The sequence below is a fragment of the Tamandua tetradactyla genome, chromosome 13, assembly GCF_023851605.1.
Source record: "Tamandua tetradactyla isolate mTamTet1 chromosome 13, mTamTet1.pri, whole genome shotgun sequence".
NCBI lineage: Eukaryota > Metazoa > Chordata > Mammalia > Pilosa > Myrmecophagidae > Tamandua > Tamandua tetradactyla.
The window spans coordinates 16,690,908-16,713,494 of NC_135339.1; the positions used below are offsets into that span (position 1 = coordinate 16,690,908).

The 22,587-nt window shown below is 39.2% G+C and overlaps 1 protein-coding gene and 1 pseudogene across 2 annotated transcripts in view; one reads left to right on the plus strand and one right to left on the minus strand.

The window, feature by feature from the left end:
• Positions 1 to 2,243: 2,243 nt before the first annotated feature.
• LOC143653035 (cytoplasmic polyadenylated homeobox-like protein 2 pseudogene) lies at positions 2,244 to 15,368 on the minus strand (annotated as a pseudogene). The gene is made up of 3 exons (XR_013161042.1): positions 15,080 to 15,368; positions 6,540 to 6,736; positions 2,244 to 5,088 (listed from the first exon to the last, which is right to left on the minus strand). The product of XR_013161042.1 is annotated as a cytoplasmic polyadenylated homeobox-like protein 2 pseudogene (transcript).
• A 120-nt stretch (positions 15,369 to 15,488) lies between these two features.
• The window catches only part of TMEM254 (transmembrane protein 254), a 32,378-nt gene continuing 25,279 nt past the window's right edge, over positions 15,489 to 22,587 (plus strand). Inside the window, exons 1-5 of the mRNA XM_077124770.1 lie at positions 15,489 to 15,550; positions 15,940 to 16,047; positions 16,434 to 16,448; positions 17,012 to 17,243; positions 19,414 to 19,567. The gene's annotated coding sequence lies outside the window, so the exon portion shown is untranslated. The remainder of the gene's footprint in view (positions 15,551 to 15,939; positions 16,048 to 16,433; positions 16,449 to 17,011; positions 17,244 to 19,413; positions 19,568 to 22,587) is intronic.

Below are 22,587 nucleotides of genomic sequence, written 5' to 3' on the forward strand. Positions count from 1 at the left end.
AAAGCTTTGTCAGAAAAAAAAATGATTTCTCCATTATTTCTGAAATATTTTGTAGGGCAAACATTTCTAGATTAATTTATTTTTTCATTCAGCATTTTAGACATTACTTCAATATAGTCTTATTACAAGCAGTTTTAATTACATACCATACTCGATGTCTTTTTAATTTCATTATTTCTCCTGTTAATATAATCCTATGACTCTGAATGTAATGTGGCTTTCTTCTCTTTATTTCTGCTTTCCAACAATTTGATTATGATGAAATCACTGAGGTGAAGAAGAGGGGTCCTGAGGATGCCACACGGCTGCAGTCAGTGTCGTACACATGGATTGGCCAGGTGGGTGGGGAAGGGGATAAAAGACCAGAAGGCCAGGATCCAAGACCAGAGATAGAGATGACTCCTTAACTTCTGCCCTTTCTCCAAGCCCTTTCCTTCCCAAACCCTTCAACACTGACTCTGTTGAGTCATTTACTAGGTCTCAGGCACAGGCTCAGGTCCCTGGTTTCCCACTCCCTTCTGCCTTTTCTGCCCTTCTTAGCCCAGAGATGGAGCTACTTGAATTTATGCAGCTCCCAGGCCTCCAGGTCTTGGCAGACCTCCCCTGCCTTGAGTTGGGACCACCTGAGACCTCCAGGACAACTATAAAGTCCAGGTAGCTAGGGTGGGGAATGCCTGCTTCAGGGATCTGGGGGTGAGGGTGTTTAGAATCGGTAGCACCATGCACAGCCTCACAGAAGTTATAAACTTTCTGTTTTGATTTGCTAAAGCTGCCAAATGCAATATACCAGAAATGGATTAGCTTTTATGAAGGGGAATTAAGTTACAAGTTTACAGTTCTAAATCCATGAAAATGTCTAAACCAAGGCATCAACAAGAGGATACCTTCTCAGAAGAAAGGCAGCTGGCATCCGGGGTCCCTCTGTCAGCAGGGAAGATACGTGGCAGGCATCGGCTGAGCCTTGCTCCCTGCTCCGCAGCTTTCAGTATCTGATTCCAGGGGCTTTCACTCTAAACCTCACTTAGCTTCTCCAGGGCAAACTCCAGGTTTCATCTCTTAGTTTAGAATCTCCAAACGTCTGTGCCTGAGCTCTCTCCAAAATGTTTCCCTCTTAAAGAGCTCCAGTCAGCTGATAAAGACCCACCTTGGTTGGGTGGGGCCACATCTCCAAGAAAACAACCTAATCAAAAGATCCTACCCACAATAGGGTGTCACATTTCCATGAAAATAACCTAATCAAAAGAACCCACCCACATCTGGGAAGGCTGCATCTCCATGGAAACAGCATAATCAAAAAGTCCTACCCATAATCCGGTGAGTCACATCTCCATGGAAACAATCTAATCAAAAGATCTCACCCACAACTGGGTAGGCTGCATCTCCATGGAAACAAGCTAATCAAAAGGTCCAATCCACAACTGCTGAGTCAATCTCCATGAAAACAACCTAATCAAAAGGTCATACCTACAACTGGATGGCTCATATTTCCATGGAAACAACCTAATCAAAAGACCCCACCCACAGGGAGCCTGCACCCACAAGATTGGATTAAAAGAGGATGGCTTTTCATTGAACAATGGGAAACTGAATCCCAACAAGAAAGTCTGAAATAAATGAGAGTCGTTGCCCAACAGAGGAAAACAGAGTCTACTCAGCCTGCACCATGCCAGGCAATATTTAAGATCTTATGGAAAAGGTTGTCTATTTAGTCCACAGGAAATGAGAAACAATAAGGCCTAAATGTGGCCTATAAACTTTAAAGGCTGTGCAGAAAGCAATCTGTTAATTGCAATCTACCTAAGCAGTACACTGAACGGCTAGTGTATACTGTCTGGGAGCCTCAAACAGGAAGAGAAATCCATAAAGTGCCCTGGGAGCATATGACTACAGGGGTCATTTTCTTCTGGGAAACCCTCATTTGCATAGATTTAATGTCAAGTAATTAAATGACATATGGATCTGAAGTTAATTATTCTCAAAAGGAATGAATTAAATGCTTGAAAAGGTTATCAGAGAATAACCTTTTTTTATTTTATTTTTTGCTGCTCAAAGCAGCAAAAGTTTCTTTTGAAGTAATCCATATTCCAAAAACAAATCTCTGTAGATGAATGTCTCCTTAAAGATAAAATAAGAAAGCTGGAGGGAAAATAAATCCAGTGGTGGTAGAACTGGTAATAGATTCTCTGCTTGTTAATATGAAAACTGTAAACAGACAGTAGAAATTCAAATATTTATTGATGCAGTACAAGATATTTTTGTCAAAATTTCATAGCTAAAATGAGCCCTTCCTTAAATTACCTTTTAAAAACGTGCATGGGGGCACTTCTCAAACTTTCAAATGAGCTCTTGTTGGTGACAAGTTCACCAAAGGACTCTGATGCTCACACAGGTAATGTGAATCAATAGTCCGGTCATTTATGGGTCCATAAAATACTATGACTGGCATTTGATTATGAAGCAAGTTTTAAAAAAATTGCTACCAGGGGAGTCCTTGAAAAATACTTTATCTATTATCCCATTTGACACTGCTGGGGGGTAGACATGTATTACCAAAATTCAGAACTCATTTATTCAGAACAACAACAAATTAAAAAACTACCACAAATTATGAGGGCTACACTTACACTTATCTCTGTTCTAAGGAATTTGCCTACATTAACTTATTTAAAATTCACATCAAGCTAGAGGGAAGATTTTCTTATCACCTATTAGTAGAAAAATGAAATCAAAGCACAAACAAATTAAAGTAACTTCTCATGACTTATAGAACACAGCCAGTTTTAACAAAATTTCTGTTTGAAGACAGGTAATGTGAATCAATAGTCCAGTCATTTAATCACTGCCCTTTGGATCCCGGATCTTCCTTCTTTCACTCATCCAGCAGAATTGCTGGACATTTTCAGCTTCACCACATAATGTCAAGTAGCCATTCAAAGAACTGTACAGATTAGCAATTTCTATTACTTTTGTTTTCAAAAAACCAATCCCACCTCCTCCAGATCTTGTAATAGGGACCGATAAGAGATATATTTTTTTAATGAGTATAAGATATTGCCTTGGAAGGACAGCTAGGACATCTTTTATCTAAGAATAAAAGAACTATTTGAATACTTTTGTGTGTAGGGTAACCCATCTCGGTTAAAATGTAAACTGTGTGCAAGATAATGGGAGGACACACATCATAGGGTTTATGATGGTTAGCCCAGCAATGTGAATTTGTAGTACGCTGCCTAACACTCTTCACATTGCAGAGAGCTTTACTCTTTTTAATAGAGGCAGCCATTCTTGACCTTGAAGTGTGTTATCTTCAAGGATGCTAGGAAGTACAGGTAGAAGTTGCTGCCTTTAATTGAAAAATGTCCAATAGCCGTCATAAGAAAAATCAGGTTAGCCTGGGGCAATCAGATGCTCAACTGGGTGTCTTCAGATTTGTCGACCCTGCCCACACCCACAGCTGACTAGTCACAACGTTGTGGATTTGCCGACAATGGGTGTCAACTAAGACGGAATGGTGGGAGCTGTACACTTGCTCCAGCAAAGGATCCTTCTGGGTTCTTTCAAGTGCACAGCTGAGGCTGCAGCTCCATTGGCAGCTCCTGCCTTTAACGAAAAAACCTCTGGTAGCCTCTGTTAACTTGCTCTGCCTTTTGGATGAGCGGAGGCCAAGGCTGATGATATTGGGGCGCCTCTCATAGCCAGTGCCCTGGTAGAGCTAGCTACTGGAGGAGATACTGTTGCTGTCCTGATAGGTCATGGCCCATGTCCTGAAGATGTTGATCTGGTCCATGGATTATAGAGCTTTGTGGCAGCAGCCCTGGACACCTCCCATCTAAAAGCTGCTGCAATGGGATCCTGGATTCTCTTGAACTTCTTGTTGGATATCTAGCTTCTGAGGAGGTCACCAACCAAGGTAGGAACTATCCAAGCAGGAATTGCAAGTTTTGCAACTGCTTTTGTTTGGAAATCCTCTTGCAGCCTTTGCAGTATTTGAATTTGAACTCTGTGCTCTAGCCCAGGCTTACTCTGGGCACTTTGAACCTCCAGGAGGAGGGGATGAGATCCATATAGAGTCTGCCAAAGGGATCAATAGCTCAGAAAGCATTCTTAAAGATGGCTCTTTTTTTTTTTTTTAACGTTGGGCTGCTGAAAAGATTTTTGGCTTATAGCTGCCTATTGCTCTCTCAACCCAGGCTTTATTTTCTGGGGTTACTTCTCTGGTCCCTGAGATGCAGACCAATGGAACAGAGAGGACTCCTCAACCCAATGCTGCTGCACTTGGGCCCTGGGATGCTCTGCAACTCCTTGCTGAAAATCTTGCTCTAAAGGCAACAGTGGTGACCTGATTACTCTTTGGGGCGTGGCCTGCTGTTGCTGTGAACATAGGGACTGTCCATTATTTTGAGGATACTGACTCTGCTGCTGTGACTGAATGAAGGGACATCCCTGCCCTAGATTCCCATGCCTCACATGCTTCAGAAGCGGTTCCTGGAACAGTGGTTTCTCTTGAAAATTCTGAGGCTGTTGAGGCTGCTGCAAATGACGATACCAACGACTCTGCTGCTGTCCTTCCAATGGTGAATAATAACAATGGGCCATATTCTGCTCCTCCTGCTGCTCCCCCACTCCATGTATACTATGAACAGAGTTCAAAAGGAAGGGGCTGCCATCCTGGCTTCTCCCTGCCTCAGGCCTGTACTTGTTAAAATAATGCACGGAAGGTATAGGAGGCTGAGCATACACTGATGAGCTGTAGCTTGATAAAGGATAGGCAGGAGAAGGTCTTCTTCCTTTCTCATCTTGATAAGCCAAAACGAAGCCTGGTTCCTTTTCAATGCCTGGGTTGTCAGAGCCATCTGAATCCACCTGTTGAGAGGGAACCCACTCCTTCTTCAGAAAGGAGCTGCCATCTCCACGCTCCTGGGCACAAGAGAAGCCCTGTTTAGTGCTGTATTTTGGGGCTTCAGCCTGGACATCCAAGAGGCTTGGAAGTGGGTGATCTTGCACAGGGTGCTCATGTAGTTTCCTAGCAGCAAATAATCTGTGTCTCTCTCTAAGTGGTAGTCGGGCTCTTTTGTTCTGGAACCAGTTCTAAAGGAGAAGAGAATATTGTTTTTATAAAATCTACTTAAGCGGTTATATTCCACAATGCATTTCTATAATGTAGCTAGACTTTGAACTTAGATTTCATTGCAGCATTATTGCTAACTTGTCTTCTGACCTGGAAGAAGATGTGAAAAATCCTTCCCGAGGCTGCACATGTGGTTACAGAGGTCACAGACTGCACATGAGCAGAACCACAAGTCATGCCTCCTGAATGAAGTAGCCCTTCTGTACCTGCAGATCCAGCTTTTCAAGATCCCCACCCCCACCCCCAACCTGTTTGCAACCCACTGCAATACAGCCTTCTGCATTGAAAAACCAAACAGTATTTCCAGTTGTTCCCTGAACACATTGCACTGTTTCCACAACTTCTTTATTTTACTCAAGTTGCCTATATTGTTGGCACCCTTTCTCAACATGAAAAAGTTAGAATGGACATAGCCCAAATACCCCTAAAGATTGGGAGAAGAGATGTGGCCTCTCTCTTCAGCCAACATGACCACCCTCACCACCCTCCCCCTCTCTGTGTGGGACATGGGGTGTGGACCTTCCTGGCAATGTGGGACAGAGATTCTGGAATGAGCTGAGACTCAGCATCAAGGGATTGAGAAAACCTTCTCAACCAAAAGGGGGAAGAGTGAAATGAGACTAAGTGTCAATGGCTGAGAGATTCCAAACAGAGTCAAGAGGTTATCCTGGAGGTTATTCTTACACATTAAGTAGATATCACCTTGTTGTTCAAGATGTAATGGAGAGGCTGGAGGGAACTGCCTGAAAATGTAGAGCTGTGTTCCAGTAGCCATGTTTCTTGATGATGATTGAACAATGATATAGCTTTCACAATGTGACTCTGTGATTGTGAAAACCTTGTGTCTGATGCTCCTTTTATCTACCATATCAACAGAAGAGTAGAACATATGGACTAAAAATAAATAATAGGGGGAACAAATGTTAAAATAAATTTAGTTTGAAATGCTAGTGATAAATGAAAGCGAGGGGTAAGGGGTATGGTATGTATAATCTTTTTTTCTCTGTTATTGTTTTATTTCTTTTTCTGTTGTCTTTTTATTTCTTTTTCTAAATCGATGCAAATGTTCTAAGAAATGATGAATATGCAACTATGTGATGATATTAAGAATTACTGATTATATATGTAGAATAGAATGATATCTTAATGTTTTGTTTGTTGTTAATTTTTTAATTAATAAATTTAAAAAATTTCTGGATCACTACAATGATGTTTCTTTTAGTCTCTAGTGCTTTGGACAGCTAGGAAGAAAAACCTGAAATTGTGGAACAGTAACCCATATCAAGCTTTGAAATCTGTTCTGTAACTGTTTGTTAAAATGTACTTTGAAAACCATTGCTTTTTGTGTATATATATTACACTTCACAATTAAAAATGTTAATGCATACAAAACTTTGAACATTTGACTTACATCAATTACAGATACATAGCAATGGACTTGTTTGGCCAGTTCTTCTCTGGTTGTAAAATCAGGGTAAGGATCCTCTACAAATTTATTGTTAAGGATACTCAATTCTTCCTTAGTAAACTTATGTCTTTGTTTTCCTTTTCCTTTTCTCCACTTCGTTTCTCTTACTTGATTATGGCTATCCTTTTCAAATGGTGATCCTGAAAAAAGTGTAAGTGGAAAGTGAAAAGCATTGTATTGTCTAGAAAAAGAAAAGACTACTTAGTACACAGTATTGGTACAATTAGCTATTGGTTACCCATTCATAAAATAAAATTTTAAAGTAGAGCCTATCACATAACTACTGACAATAATAAAATTTCAAGTATATTAAAGGTCTATCTTCAAAATTATGATTTATGTTCTCCAAGGTAGAGAAAGAATTCTTTCATCTAACAAAAATGCACGTACTACCAAGGAAAAACCTGATAAAACTCTTGGAAAGAATATCAGTCTCATTAGTAACGGGAAATACAAAGAAATCAGGTCATACCCCTTTGATAACCAACAATATAAATGTGTGGTAGGGCAGAAAGAATAGTCAGAATTAAGGTAAACAGCAAACCAGTATCAGTGTTTACAAGAATTCATTGTTTGAGCCACTTTGGAAAGCAATTTGGTTATATACAGTTAAGGCGAAAGCATACATGCCCTTCAACACAGCAATCAAATACTTCCAGGTATTAAAGAACAAGTGTGGTATGTCAGGTTTTAGACAGTAGCCAATTGAGAAATCAGAGAAACTGAGTTCGAGTTTAAAATTGTATTGTCCCGGGGCAAGGTTCCAGGTCTGGGTGCTCAGGGTGCAGGCGGGGGAAGTCGCACCCCCCTAGGAGCAGCGAGGTTAGATGTAGGCTAGCTAGTGGGGGTGCTGACGATGCCTACGGGGCCTCCTGTGGTAGGTTAGGAGTTTCGGGCGCTTTAGGGCCGGGGGCATAGCTACGGGCCGTGTGCAGTGGGGATAGATACGGGCCATGGCCAGGGGGCATAACTACGGGCAGTGTGCAGTGGGGGTCCTTTGTCAGGGCAGGTCCTGATTGGCTGAGTTTGAACAGCTGTATGCCCAGATGTTCATGGTTTTAGTTAGGGTGGGGGCCTTCCAGCCAAAGGCTACCGGGCCAGGCCTTACATGGTATTGACATAAAAACAAACATTTGACCAATGGAATAGAATTGAGAATCCAGAAATAAACTCACGTATCTATGGCCAATTGATCTTTAACAAGATAACAAGTATATTAATTGGAAAAGGATAGTCTTCGATAAATGGTGCTGGAAAAAACTGGATATCCATTTGCAAAAAATGAAGTTGGGCCCCTACCTCATATACTATACAAAAATTAACTCTAAAAGGATCAAAAACCTGAAAATTTAAGAAACAAAACTATAAAACTCCTAGAAGAAAATGTAGGGAAGCATCATCTGAACCTTGAGTTAGGCAATGGTTTCTTAACCTTTGCAACAGAAGCATGAGCAACAAAAGAAAACATAAAACGGACTTCATCAAAACGTAAAACATCTATACATCAAAAGATACTATCAAGAAAATGAAAAGACAACCTACAGAATGGGAGAAAATAATTGCTAACCTTTTATTGGATAAGGGTTCAATAACTAGAATATATAAACACCTTCAATTCAACAACAAAAAGACAACCCAATTACAAAATAGGCAAAGAACTTGAATAGATATTTCTCCAAAGAACATAAATAAATGGCTAATAAGCACATGAAAAGATGCTCAGCATCATTAACCATGAGAGAAATGCAAATAAAAAAATTTTGAGAAAACATATACCAAATATTGGTAATTTAAAATAAAATTGATAGGGCGGTGCAATGGTGGCTCAGTGGTAGAATTCTCACCTGCCATGCCAGAGACCCAGGTTCAATTCCTGGAGCCTGCCCATGCCAAAATAATAATAATAATAATAAATAAAATTAATAATAGCATTGAAATATATATATCTGAATGTGATTAAAAGGGGAAATGTTAAATTGTATATATGATAACAAAAAATTTTAATTCATGAAACTAAAATACATAAACACTGACCCCTAAATTAAACCATGGATTATAGTTAATAGCGCAATTATAAAAATGTGTTTTCATCAATTGTAACAAATGTTCCACACAATGCAAGGTGTTACTAATAGGGTGGTATATGGGAATTCTGTATTTTCTCCATGATTTTTCTGTAAACCCACAACTACTCTAAAAGAGAAAAAAAAAAAAAGAACAAGAGGGGATAAAAAATAAAAATAAAATCAATAAACACTTGCTGAATAAAAAGACATTGCACATATAAATAATATTAGAAATTTAAAAAGGGACTATCACATAGATTTATAAACTTCAGGAACTTTTGGAATGATGGAAACGAGTTTATCTTGATAGTAGTAGTAATTACAAGACAGCATGCGTTTGTCAAAATTCCCAACACTGTATACCCAAAAAAGGGTAGTGTTAATGTAACTATATTTCAATAAACCATAATTTAAAATAAACGAGTTCTCAAGAAGATACTGTGTCAGGTGTCCACAAGACTACCTGCATCATCAGAGAATAGCTAAGAAGGACTTCCAAGACTCCCAGTTGTACTCATGGTTAAGATTTATTACAGTAATAAGGGAAGATATATAGTCTGGAGGAATCCATATGCTTCTTTATGCTCTCCCACCCGTGAGGGCACACAAAGCACACCCTAACCCTAGCAACAAAAATGCATAGCCTTTGTGCAAGTTTGTGCCAGGGAGCCCATTTGAGACGCAGAGCCCTTGTTTTGTATTGGGGGTTGGTCGGGTAGGCAGCCTCTGCTTAGCAAGGATCAACCTCCTCCACTCCCAGAAGGCAGATGCTCAGTGTAAACCACATTGTTTGCACAAACAATGTGGGGACAGGGAATCCATTAAGTTAACTGTTGATTGTAAACAGTCTGAAACCCAGGCTCCCAGCCACAGGGCCAACCTCAGGCAAAGCAGACCTTTCAAAGAATAAAAGTCTCAGACATGCTATGTTAATTCTTTTCTGTACAGTCCATCCCTTAGGCCCTTGGCCAAAGTGTCATTCCAGTAAAATAAAAATATATCAGTAGGATTCCACTCTCCCAGGGTGAGACCAACTAGCCCTCAGCTGTGCCCTCGGGGATTTGGATTTTAGTCACTTAAAACAAATCCTATTAATGGATAAAGCACTATCTTAGAAAGCCAGGTGGCCCTACTTAAGCTTTTGTGTTCATCTTTTTTGCCTAGCCCAAGGCATCGATTCAAACTCAGGATGACCCTGGCCAATAAACTGAAGTTGACCTGAATACCTACAATCTCTGAGGACCAAGTATAAAATATGAATAATACAACTGAGTCATTGGTTTCAGAGAGGCTGCCTAAAGGCAGCCAATTCCAAACAGTTTTGCTTGCACCGTTCACCAGTTCTTGCCTTACAAGTGTGGACCACTGGAGAAGTTCTTTGTGCAAAGTTGAGTAACTGGGGCCACTCCCTGTTGTCTCATAGTCAATGCTGTCAGGTATGATTATAGGCCCAGTATTCACTTTGAATTTAAAATGCCGCGAGCAGCTTAGAAAACAACACAGTCCTTTATCTTCAGGAAGAAAAAGTTTTCAGGAGCAGTTCTCTGGGCCAATATTGTTTCACAAGAGAATTCAACAACATTGTTCCTCAAATATTTAAGAAACAAATGATGCCAATCTTACACAAACTGCTCTAGAGAACAGAAAAGGGGGAAATAATCCTCAACCAGGTTCATGGAACCACTCTATGCATAAACACAGATTTGCAAAACCTTAAAATATGAGCAAACTGAATAAAGCAATGTATAAAAATAATATATCATGATTATTTTTTGTACATTATTATTCCAGGAATTTGAAGTTGGCTTAACATTAGAAAATCAGTCGATGTTATTAGCCAAATTAACACCATATTAACCAAATAAAGGCAAAAAAAATGATATGGCCATACCAGTTTTATAAAACAGAATATCCACTTTTAATGGAAACTCTGCAAACTAGGGATAGAAGGAAACTTAATCCGACAAAAAAGAATGTAAAAACTTATGGCCACATCACTCTCAACGGTAAATGTGGACAGTCTTAGATCAACAGGTTCCCCAGAAGAAAAACCTGAGAAGAAATTATTGTGCAAGTAATTCTTAGTGGTGAGAGCTCTCAGACTGAAACCGGCAAGAAAGGAAGGTAAACAGGATAGAGCAGGGGGAAAGTAGGCAGTTATGGGGGAATCCACTGAAGTTCAGCCTTAAACTCATCACATAGGGAGCCCTGAATCATCTATGGCATCAAAGACTTAACCAAACTTGAAGCAAAGTGGCTGGACTTTGGTAACCCTTATCATTCATTGGCTGTGTGCCACCACCAGGAAGATGGCATAGCCTCCCAAGCATTCCCTTTCCAGGGACCTCCCCACCCTCAACAGGCCAAGGCAATACTCAAGGGGGAGGGGGAAGTCATGAATTGATAGCAGCCAACACTCGAAGAAAATCGGGGAATGGTTATACTGTTCCGGTAAAAGTTATCTAAGGGTGGGGATTCCTGGGGGGGAAGGGGGCGGGCAGAGAGCAGGCAGAGAGAGACAGAGGACTTTGTGCTTAGAGGAAGTACTACACTGACTTTTTTGAGATTGAGAGCGAAGAACTCCCATTATCACTACTTATTATCACCTCTACACAACATTGTACCAGAAGTCCTGGGCAAGAAAAAGAAATGAAATATATAAGGTTTGGAATGGAAAAAAAAAAAAAGTCAATGGGCATTATTTGAAAATTATAATTATAATTATGTATACATATAAAATCCAAACAAACCTAGAGATCAATTGTTAGAATTAATCAGTGCGTTTAGGGAGAGTTTTGAATGCAAGGACAACATACAAAGGTCAATTGCATGTACATACAAATAAATAGAAAATAAAAATTTAAAGAGACAACTCATAAACACTTAAAAATCAAGGGTTAGGAATCAATATAGTAAAGAATCAAAATTTCTATGTGAAAATAAAATTTGAGAGACATTTAACACTTAAATAAAAGATCTAGACCATGTTATGAATGTCGCTTTCCCCCACAGATTCAATGTAATCCCAACAAAAATCCTGATAGGAAAAATGACAGTTGTTTAATTCCAAATCTCTCCCTGCCAAAAAACACTATAAAATCAATAAGGAGAACAAATAAAATCGGAACTGAGACCAAACGAAGAGCCATATTAATAAAATGTGAATGCCATTAACTTGTCTGTAAAAAAAATTTCAAATTAGCTCACAAAGCAAAACTCAACTCTATGCTGCATGTAAGAAACATTGCAAATATAGGACGTAAATCCATACATCTATGGCCAAACATTTTTTTTGGCTGAATGATTTTTGACAATTATTTGTCAGAATGTATTTAATGCTAAATACAATAATTCAGGGAAGAATAGTCTCTCCAACAAATGGTGCTGGGAAAACTGGATGTCCATTTACAAAAGAAGGTGGCTGGGTGCATGGGTGGTTCGGTGGTGGAATGTTACCTTTCATAAGGGTGGCCCGGATTTGATACCCAGACCATTCACGCAAAAAAATTAAATAAAAAAATAACAAAAGAAAAAAAAAAAAAAGGTGACCTACTACCTCCCATGATATAAAAAAATTAACTCAAAATGGATCATGGGCCTAAACATAAGAGCTGAAATAATAAAACTCTGAAGAAAACGTGGGGAAGCTTTCATAATCTTGGATTTTTTCGTGCTTTCTTAGATAGGACAATGAAAGCTGAGCAACAGAAGAACCATGGTTCCCTTCTCCTAAATGCCAGTAAGTGCCCTGTAGTTAGTGTGACAACCAAAAAGCTGCATGCACACATTTCCAAATATTGATTTTACTGACATTCCTAGCTGCAGCCGGATGAGTAAATGAGCTTCTGAAAGTTTCCGTTTCTCCATATGATAACAGGGTCTTAAAATACTGTCTATGGTATGGAGCTATTAAAAAGATTAGATGACCTAGGGCATTATATAAGATTCTACAAAGGTTCCATGCACTAAGGTTACTTTCCAGACACCTACAGATAAGTCCTGAAACCTCGAGGGCCCAGCCTCTTCAGAACATCAGCTAGTTTCATCTCCCGACCCCTTATTATTGACAGCCCTTCCAACATGAAAAAGTTAGAATGGCCATAGCCCAAACACCCCTAAAGAGTGGGAGAAAGATCAAAGGTGAAGGTGAAGTTTTACAGAGAAGGTAGGGTTTAACAAAGGAATATGATTGCTGAATCATTATACTGATATTTCTTTTAGTCTCCAGCATCTTAGAAGTAAAAAGGTAATATTTAAATTGTAACACACACCAAACTCTGAAATCTTTTCTACAACTTGCTACAATGTGCTTTGAAATACATTGCTTTTTTGTATATGTGTTATTTTTCACACACACAAAAATAAGTCGATTGTGGTGATAAATATTTATTCCTTCTAGCCTCCAATGTTCTGTAGCAACTAGAAGGAAAACTCTGAGATGATGGTATGGTAACCCATGACAAGCTCTGTAATCTTGTTGAAGAGTGCTTTGAAAACGATTGTTTTTTTTTTTTTTTACTTTGTTTTGTATATATGTTATATTACACAATTTAAAAAGTTAAAAAAAAAAAAGGGCCTCGGCGACTTAGTGTCAGAGTTCTTGCCCGCCACACCGAAGACCCAGATTCGATTCCCAGTGCCTGCCCATGTAAAAAAAAAAAAATTATTTTTTAAAAGATTAGATGAATAATTCATGTAAAGCATTTTTAATAAATCCAGTTTCATACTAAGAACATAATAAATTTTGGCTCTTAACTCTTTTTTTCCTGAAGCTCACAAACTAGGAAAGAACTTTCACCATTTTGGGTTCCAGACCACGCCTAAACCAGAACCCAGCACCGAGCACTGAGAGCTAACTGGATTGGGAGAGGGAGGCAAGGGGGCTACAGGAGAGGATTGTGGAGGCTATTTCCTGGCCCAATGGGTCTCTACCCAGATTACCTCAATAAAGAGGAAAAAGACCCAGCCAGGCCTCCTTAACCTAGTCAGTACAAATTCCAAGGCAACCCCCAAAGACCAAAGATCATTTCAGGGGAAAGTATTGTAATTGACCCTGGAATTTCCATATTCAAACCTCATTAAGAGACGCCCTTCACTTTACAAATAAAAAGGCATAGATTCCTTGCCTCTCAGCAGCAAGGGTGATGTCCAGTGAGGATTGCTCAAATGCTTAGAATACTCAGGTATCTATCCTCTTGCTGGAATATGAAGATTAAATCAGCAACTGTATGAAAAAAAATCCAAACCCTGGTCGGGGCTTGTCTTGGAAACACAAATAATGACAGCTTCCTTTCCCTATTCATAACTTTCTTTCCTCGATGAAGTTTAAGAGTTGAGGACACAGTGGAGTAAACCTTACGAAAACCAGAGACTTATTGGACCTTCAGCAGATGTTGTATCATCTGTGCTGAGATTAACCTCACAAATGGTAGAAAGGGCCAGAAGGCAATCGGGGAGAGAAGCCCTAGTGTTTTGTAAATTCCGTCTCTCTGGGACAAACCTCAAGCATATCAGCCTCCCCCCTCAGAGACAGAGGGCTCTTGCATAAATTATCTGCCTGAGAGTCATAACTCCAACCAACGGGGATGGGGTGTTGAAAGTTATGATTTCCCCCTTTTACACTGGGAAGAAGCAGAAGTTGGAAGACATTAAGTGCTTTGCCCAAGGAGAAAGAGCAGAAAGAGGCAGAGGCCAGAGGTCAAGTCAAGCCTTTTGTCCTTAGAGCTTTTTTAGAAAGAGAAATCAAAGCCAGAACCTCAATGCTTGCGTATTCCACCTTCTCACAGAACAGGAAGGTCAAGTTCCCATCCATATGTCAGGTTCAGAATGTCCCAAAATATTTCTGAACGTCACAGAGTATCGACTGCAACATTTGTAAAATGTGGAATAAAGCAATACCCAGGACCACTTCCACAATTCCTCCATGATAGCACTTTTGGTTTTGGGAACTTCTTGTTTTTACTTTTTTATTCTGCTAACTTTTAAACATATATGAAAGCAGAGGGAATGATACAATGCAGCTGAAAATCCTATCGCCCAACTTTAATATATATCAATACCTGGCCACTCTTGCTTCAGCTGTACCCCATATAATTCATGGTCTCCCCAACCATTCCCCCTCATTATTTTGAAGTGAATCCCAGGCATATTTCATCTGATATCTCTAAAAAATAAACGAAAAATCTTTTAACGTCACCACAGCAGACTTCATTTTTAAATAGTGCCTATTTCCTTAAGTCCTAATGCCCAATTCCACTCTGAATAGCAACTGAAGAAAATTACATCAGTAATACTGGCTATCCCCAGCCGATATGCCTTCACTTTTAAAAGATGAAAGCTCAAACCTGAGCAAAAAACTAGTAGATCGCGCAGTTTCCCAGGAGAGAGCACCGTTAGCTTCCCACCAAAGGCACTCACCATTGGAAGCCATGTCGAACCTTGAACCCAGAGTCTTTCTGAGTGATCAATGTGGTGAACTCCAGAGCAGTGTTAACTAAATATACCCCTGAGGTGCCCACCCTAGCCACAGCTCCACCCTGAACTCAGCTCCACCCTAGGCTCTGCTCCGCCCTAGATAGACCTGTTGATCTCTTTATCAAATCCACTTTTTCAAAACCTAGCTTCAGTTCACTGAGACTAATTTTCTTATTTAATCCCCGCAATACCCTTATAAAGTGAGTAGTACTTTATTCCCACTTAACAGTTGAGGACCCTGAGGGCAGAGTGGGCCACACGCAGCATAATCAGTCTGACCTCCAAGCCCATGCTTGTCACTATCGTCCTATTATGTTATAAACCCCACGCTCTATGATGAAGCTTGGTTAGGCTCACAGCTGATCTGCATTGCTTGATGTATCATTGACTGAAGAACACCGGCTTTAGGGGCAGGTGAGACCAGAGACCAATGCCGAATAAGGATTACAGACATTAGCACATCTGCTAACTCATTTTATCCTTAAGATAAGATGTGAGAAAACCAAAATTTCCATTTTCCAGATAGGGGAACTGCAGGCATTTGAGATGTTTCTTCTTCACAACTGTGGGCGGGTCTTTGTAGCAATCAAAATGTATGGGAGAAGGTAGCAGCGTTTCTATATTCTAGGTATGGAAAGTATGACCCGTGCTTGATAGCTGTTTCAGATTAATTCATTTGAATTCAGAGGGATCCACGTGTCCCTCTTTCTACCTAAACAAATCACTACCGATTTATAAGAACTAATTAGGCAGCAGGCCACAAGAGCAGGTTTTTCATACATTATCTTATTTACATCTCATAGTTGCCCTAGGGGAGGGGTGCATCTTGATATGGATGAAGACACTGAAACGCAGAGAAATCTGCCCAAGGTCTCACTCTGAAGAAGAATGCCTAGAGTGACTTAAAGCAGGTGAAAATAAGATTTTTAACTGGATAACTTAATGGCTCAGGTCCTAACAGAAGGAAAAGAACCCAGAATGGATACTCTACAATGACTTGGTTGCAGAATAGATCTTAGCCTTACCAACCAACATGAAGAAAAAGCATGAGGGACAGACTCGATGTCCCCCCTGAAACAACGGGTTGTGATGTTTTGTTATAGGCCATCTACTCAGGGGCCCGGGGCATTGATCGCTTGGCAGGTTCTGTCGGGCAGTACCAGGTGCTTAGGGAGTAGGTAGGGGAATATTCTGGGAGATGGAATGTTGGAGGAGATTGGAGACTGAGAGAGCAGAGAAGACCAAAATAGAGTTGCACCTTAATGGCTTTCTTTTTTTTTTTTTTTTTCCTTTCCAGGAATTCAAAGTGCAGGTCAGCTTTTTTTTGTTTTGTTTTGTTTTAATTTTCCCTTTCTGTCCGTTGAATGCATACTAGGTGGCAGCCTTGGCCGTCCCAGTTCCCTCATCAAGTTGCTTTTTCAACCCCAGTTTTACCTCTGTCCTGACTCCACCATTTAGATTTAACTGACAAAGTATAACAAATCAGTTCCTAAATTGCCCAATCTTATGGTTACTTTACTTTCCTCCCTAAAGACCAAACATTATTGCCCAATTTTTTTTCTTGAAAGCTCTCTTACTTCAGATTCTTTATACTAAGCTTGGCTTAAAGTCCTTCAGCAGATGTCCATAGAGTTCTTCACGTTTTTTTTATTAAATACTCCATAACAGTCAGAGCCCAACATATGTCAGGTCCTGTGTATTGGGTCCTTGATACTGCTGTAAACAACACAAAAACAATCTCTGCTGTCAGAAAATCAACATTCAGGTGAACATTTAAAAATATATAACTCCCAATGATCACACACAAGAAAAAGTGGGAACTTGCTCAAAAGCCTGAAAGGGAGCTGCATGAACTGGACACCACATCTCTTTCAGCCTCACCTTTGATATTCCTTCACCATCTGCAAACTCTTGGCTTCAAGTGGGTTTGGACATTTCCAACTACTAAGATGTTCTCTGCTCTTCTGGCTTTTACATCTGCTTCAGCTACCCCTCAGAAGGGCTCCAAGTAACTTTGGAAGAAAATACTTTGACCACAAGCAAGCTGATCACATGGCAATTTGATTAAAATGATGTGGTTAAAATAGGGAAAGGGCAATAACAACAGGTAAGTTTGAGAATTTGGTGCATTGTACAGTGCTTTCGTTTTCCTCGAGTAATTTTCTCTGTACCTGACCACTGCCAGAATTTTGTATTCATTTCCCCCATTATTTCTGTGATGTTATAAGTTACTTTAACCTAAATGTCCAATGCTATGGTTAGTCCTTGGTTGCCTACTTAAAAAATGCAGCATTTTCCTTCTAGGCATTAAGATATTTGAAACAAGACATTTTACTCATTCATTTATTGAGTAAATAGTTCTGAGCCCCTACTATGTATCAGAATTGTTCTATGCACAGATTAGCAATGACGTGTTTGCTATATCCAAATCTAGATCATTTCTTGTGGTTTGTTTTTTTAGAAAGAATTTGCATTTGCCTCTGGGTCATACTCTGTTTCTTTTTCTTTCTCAATGAGTATGCGCAAAGGAAAGTGATTAGGTATTTTCATTTCCTTCCATCTCTTACCCTACACTGAAATATTGGTTATTCATAAGGAATAGCTGAACTCTGTTGAATTCTATGCAATGTCCAGCAGTATGCCACAAGAAAGAGTCAAATTATTCATGCAGAGTGTGGTGTGTGAGGGTCATCCACAAAACCTTGACTTCAGAAGCACTAAGGGAGACCCCCCCCTTAAACAGCTGGGATGCCAACACTCAGACTTCTTTTTTTTTAATTAATTTTTTTAATATTAAAAAATGAAACACAAACATTCTCAACATATGATCATTCCATTCTATATACATATCAGTAATTCACCATATCATCACATAAGTGCATATTCATCATCATGATCATTTCTCAGAACATTTGCATCAATTCAGAAAAAGAAATAAAAAGACAACAGAAAAAAATTTATACATACCATACCCCTTACCCCTCCCTTTCATTGATCACTAGCATTTCAATCTAAGTTTAACATTTGTTCCCCTTATTATCTATTTTTATTCCATATGTTTTACTCGTCTGCTGATAAGGTAGATAAAAGGAGCATCAGACACAAGGTTTTCACAATCACACAGTCACATTGTGGAAACTATATCATTATACAATCATCTTCAAGAAACATGGCTACTGGAACACAGCTCTACATTTTCAGGCAATTCCCTCCAGCCTCTCCAGTACATCTTGACTAACAAGGTGATATCTACTTAATGCATAAGAATAACTTCCAGGATAACCTCTTGACTCTGTTTGGAATCTCTCAGACATTGACACTTTACTTTGTCAGACTTCTTTTATGTGGGAGAAACATAAGGGTTTCATTTTTCCATAGCCATCCCTAACCCTAACTAATATAGTATCATATCTGAGAAAGTGGTCAAAGAATCCTTTAAAAATTCCAAAAGGTCAAAATTTTGAAAGATTTACAAAAGATCAGTATAAACAGGAAAGTTACTCAGTGACTGAACTTGGAACTCGTCTGATAAAGCCAGTTAATGTTCCCATTGAAGCCACAATCCATAGATTTGGTGAATTTGGCCAACAGACAATTCGGCAAATTGGCTTTTAGAGCATTGGGTTTCCTTGAGAAGATTTCATACAGATTGCCCAAAATACAATGAATTTGTATTTTCTTAGATTGTTTCTCAGTCATTTTCCTGCCTTTTCCTCCCACTTGAACTTTTTGATGTTGACTGAGTTTTCACTTTGTGCCACCTCTAAACAACTACTTCCCAAGTGCGTATTAGAAAAACAATTCCCTGCAGGGCCAAATTCCTGCCCAAAACCCATTTCTCTTCCTCCTCATAATCATGCCACTCTTCATTATTTGAATTGCAAGATTTTTAAAGTAGGACAAACACTCCTGCTCCCTCAATCTTCCCACACCCTATTGGATTATCCCTGCCCTCTTCATTCATGTGTTAAATCAACGCCCTGAAGACATCTCTGTTTGCAACCCCTGAATAAGGGATCTCATACTTTAAGGATAAGACAGGTACTTATTTGAAAAGTTGGGCAAGTTAGACATCAAATTTCGATTGATTTGTCTGAACTACATTTTACCCAACGTAAGAGCCTGGACTGCATTTGTCTTGTTCTCAGCTTTATTTCACAGTATCTGACACTAAATGGACCCTCAGAAATATTTCTTGAATATTTTGATTGAATGATATCATCTTTTCTCCATTCCCCATTATACTCCCCTATCAAGCCTTATCTTCTCTGCTGTAGAAATAAACAAAGAACACCCAGATGAGAAGAAACAAAGGCTGTTTATTCACAACTGGCTATAGAAGGGCATCAACTACCATCATTTGCTTTTGACAGAGACTCAAAGCAGCCAAGAGTGTGAAAGCATTTTAGTGGGAAAAGAGGAAGACTTCTGGTATGTCCTGTTTGGAAGCTGTTGGTCTTAGGAAGATGGAGGCAAGCCAACTACAAGCGGGGTATCCTATATGATTGGTTAGCAAAACATATTTGTTTTTCTCCAGCTGGTCCCAAATTGGAAGGGGTAGGTGAAAGGAGGTTAGAAAAGCTGTCAGTTCCTAAGTAGTACTGGCTATTTTGAATCAATTTGTGGTGATTCTGTTTTGACTTCTTGCCCTGCTTCCACGTTTACCTCCATCCAGTATACTCTCTGCAATCATAACACATCCCACTTTTTTTTAAAAAAAAAGCCTTCTCTGAATCACCTTGCTTAAGGTTTAAATCAAAACATCTGTTTCACACCTAACCTTTCATGATCTGCACCCTACCTGTCTTTTCAGCATCATCTTTCTTTACTCTACTGCACAATTTTTCTTTTAGCAACAACAAACAGCTCCTAATTCTCTGAACACACACAGTTCTTTTCGTATTTTCTTAAGTTTGTTTTTGTTTACAATGCTCTCCCCCTTTTCTCTGATCCTGGGAAAGCATGTTTTCCCCCCTCCATCTCAGCTCACGCCCTCCTGCTCTTACAGCCATCTCATCTGAACTCTTGTAGGGGTACGATATCCTATCCTGTGATACTTCATTATCTATGTATTTGTGTGTAGGGAGGTGGAAGTGGGGGGAATAAAGTTTAAAATGTTTTTTCCCAGATAGATAACCAGCTGTCCTACAATAATTTACTGAATAATCCATTGTTTCCTCCTTAATTTGAAAAGGTTTCTTTTTTAATTCAAACATAAAATGATTTTTAATGTTTATTAAAATATATCATAGAAATAAATAAAATCAGTAGTCAGGTAAAATTAAATTATTTAAAAAATCTATGTAGTCCATTAGTTGAATTTTTAATGTTATGTAATGACCTGGCTTAGTATATTGGGAAAAACAGTATCTCTAAGAAAATAATATTCCTGTGAAGTTTCACATCAAGTTCTAGGTTTACTTGATCTGGCTAAAAGTTTAAAAAGTAAAAATTAAGAAAAAAAAAAACTACATGTATGTTTGTATTTTAGATGTAGGTGTAAAAGAGTTCAACTTATTATTCCTTTTGGAAATGTTACCTTTAACATAAATGGTTGTGTGTGTTTGTATATATATATGTGTATATATATATATATGTGTGTGTATGTGTGTGTATATGTATATATATATGTATATATATATATATATACATACACATATATATGTATATATACATATATATGCACATATATATATATATATATCAGATCCTTCTCTACAGTCTGTTGATCTATGTATCAAATACCAAACATTTGTAAATTATTATAGCACTATATAGTGTGGCTTGATACCTGGTAGGCTGATCTCATGGGGGAAAGATCTTATTTTTATTTAGCACTTCTCTAATTGACAGTAAGGTAGCAGTAAGGTAGAACATGTTTCATGATTCCTGGTCATTCAAGTTTTCTCTTTTGAGGATGTGCAATACATACGTTTTACTCATTCGTCTATTATATATGTTGAAAATTCCTTCTTCCAGGTCTTCCAACTTTATTTCTGGCATCTTTCAAAAGAATGATGTTTTTAATTTAGATGCAATTAAATTTTCAATCTTTCCCCTCTATGGCTTTTAATTTTGCCTCAAAGGTTGTAAAATTATTCTCCCAGTTTCTTCATTGTTTTCCATGTTTAGGTCATTAAAGTATCCAGACAGCAGAAAAAGAGTATGTCTAAGAGTGAGAGATTTCTCTGCCAATCCAGAGGGGATGGCAATGTCTGGCAGATCATGAAGTTGGCCATCCTCTCACACACGCAGGGAGTGAGTTGGATAGAAGAGAGGGCCCCTCCTGAATCTCCAACTGACTGGGCTTGTTGTTGATGACATAAACTATTCACATCTGAGTTAAGATATTCTGGTACATTCTTCTGGATTCCTCATGGATGTGTGGCAGGCTCACGTTAAGACCCTTTGATTATGGGCTGCAGCACTCCACACCTCAAATAGGTCTCGTGGAGCTGGGCAGTCACAGGACAGTAGGCAACTTGCTAGGCTCAGAGATGATCATAGGAGATACGACACTAGAGCCCAGGTCCCCAGAGTCGGAATCCTGAGTCCTTTGACTCAAGCCATTTTGCCTCTCCAAGCTATGTTATTCCGACATGAAATATTTCTCAACTCTCTCTCACATTTAACAACTGAAGTGAAATACTGAAAAACAATAGCCTAAAGTTAGGGAAATTCTTGAAAAGTTTTGGTAGGACAAATAATCAAAACTATTTTCTTCAAGACTTGAATTGTGGGGCAAACTCAATAAAGGAACTGCATGTGGGTTTTCCAAGTGGAAAGTTCTTGTGGCGCTTCTGGCAGAGAATAAACAACCATGGTTTAATTCAGAAGGGTGAAATATCATTGCACCCAATCAATAGTACTCTTGGCAGGTGACTAGATATGGGAAAAGTCAAAGCTGGGGGTCTGGGCACTTGGAAGAAAAGCGCTATTAACATAAATAGGGGATCCTCGGTGAGGATTGACTCTATGGAAAACTATAGAGGACTCTCTCTTTCGGGTGCGACTTGATACCTGGTAGAGGTGCCAGTAGACAACTGAGACAGTCCACACTGGAGAGATAGGCTGGGGAGATAATGTAAAAAATGTGGAAACTGAACCATGGCTGGCTTCCATGCCAAGTGAAGACATACTGAGAGTATTCCACACCCTATATTAAGGAATAGCATCTTCCTTAAGAGTGCCAGCTCTGGAGTTGGACCACTCTCCTACCACTTGGCTTTCAATTTCTCTTACCCACTTATGCATTAAGAGCTTGGGTAGTTGATTTAACTATTGCATACAGTTGTTTCGGAAAGTAAATGTGCTAATCCTTGTATAGTGCTTAGAACAATGCCTTCAACGTACTAAGTGCTTAATAAATACCAGCTATTGGTTTTATTGTTGTTGTTGTTTTTACCCATTTTTAAGGCCCACGTGAAATTTTACTTTCCTCATGAACCCTA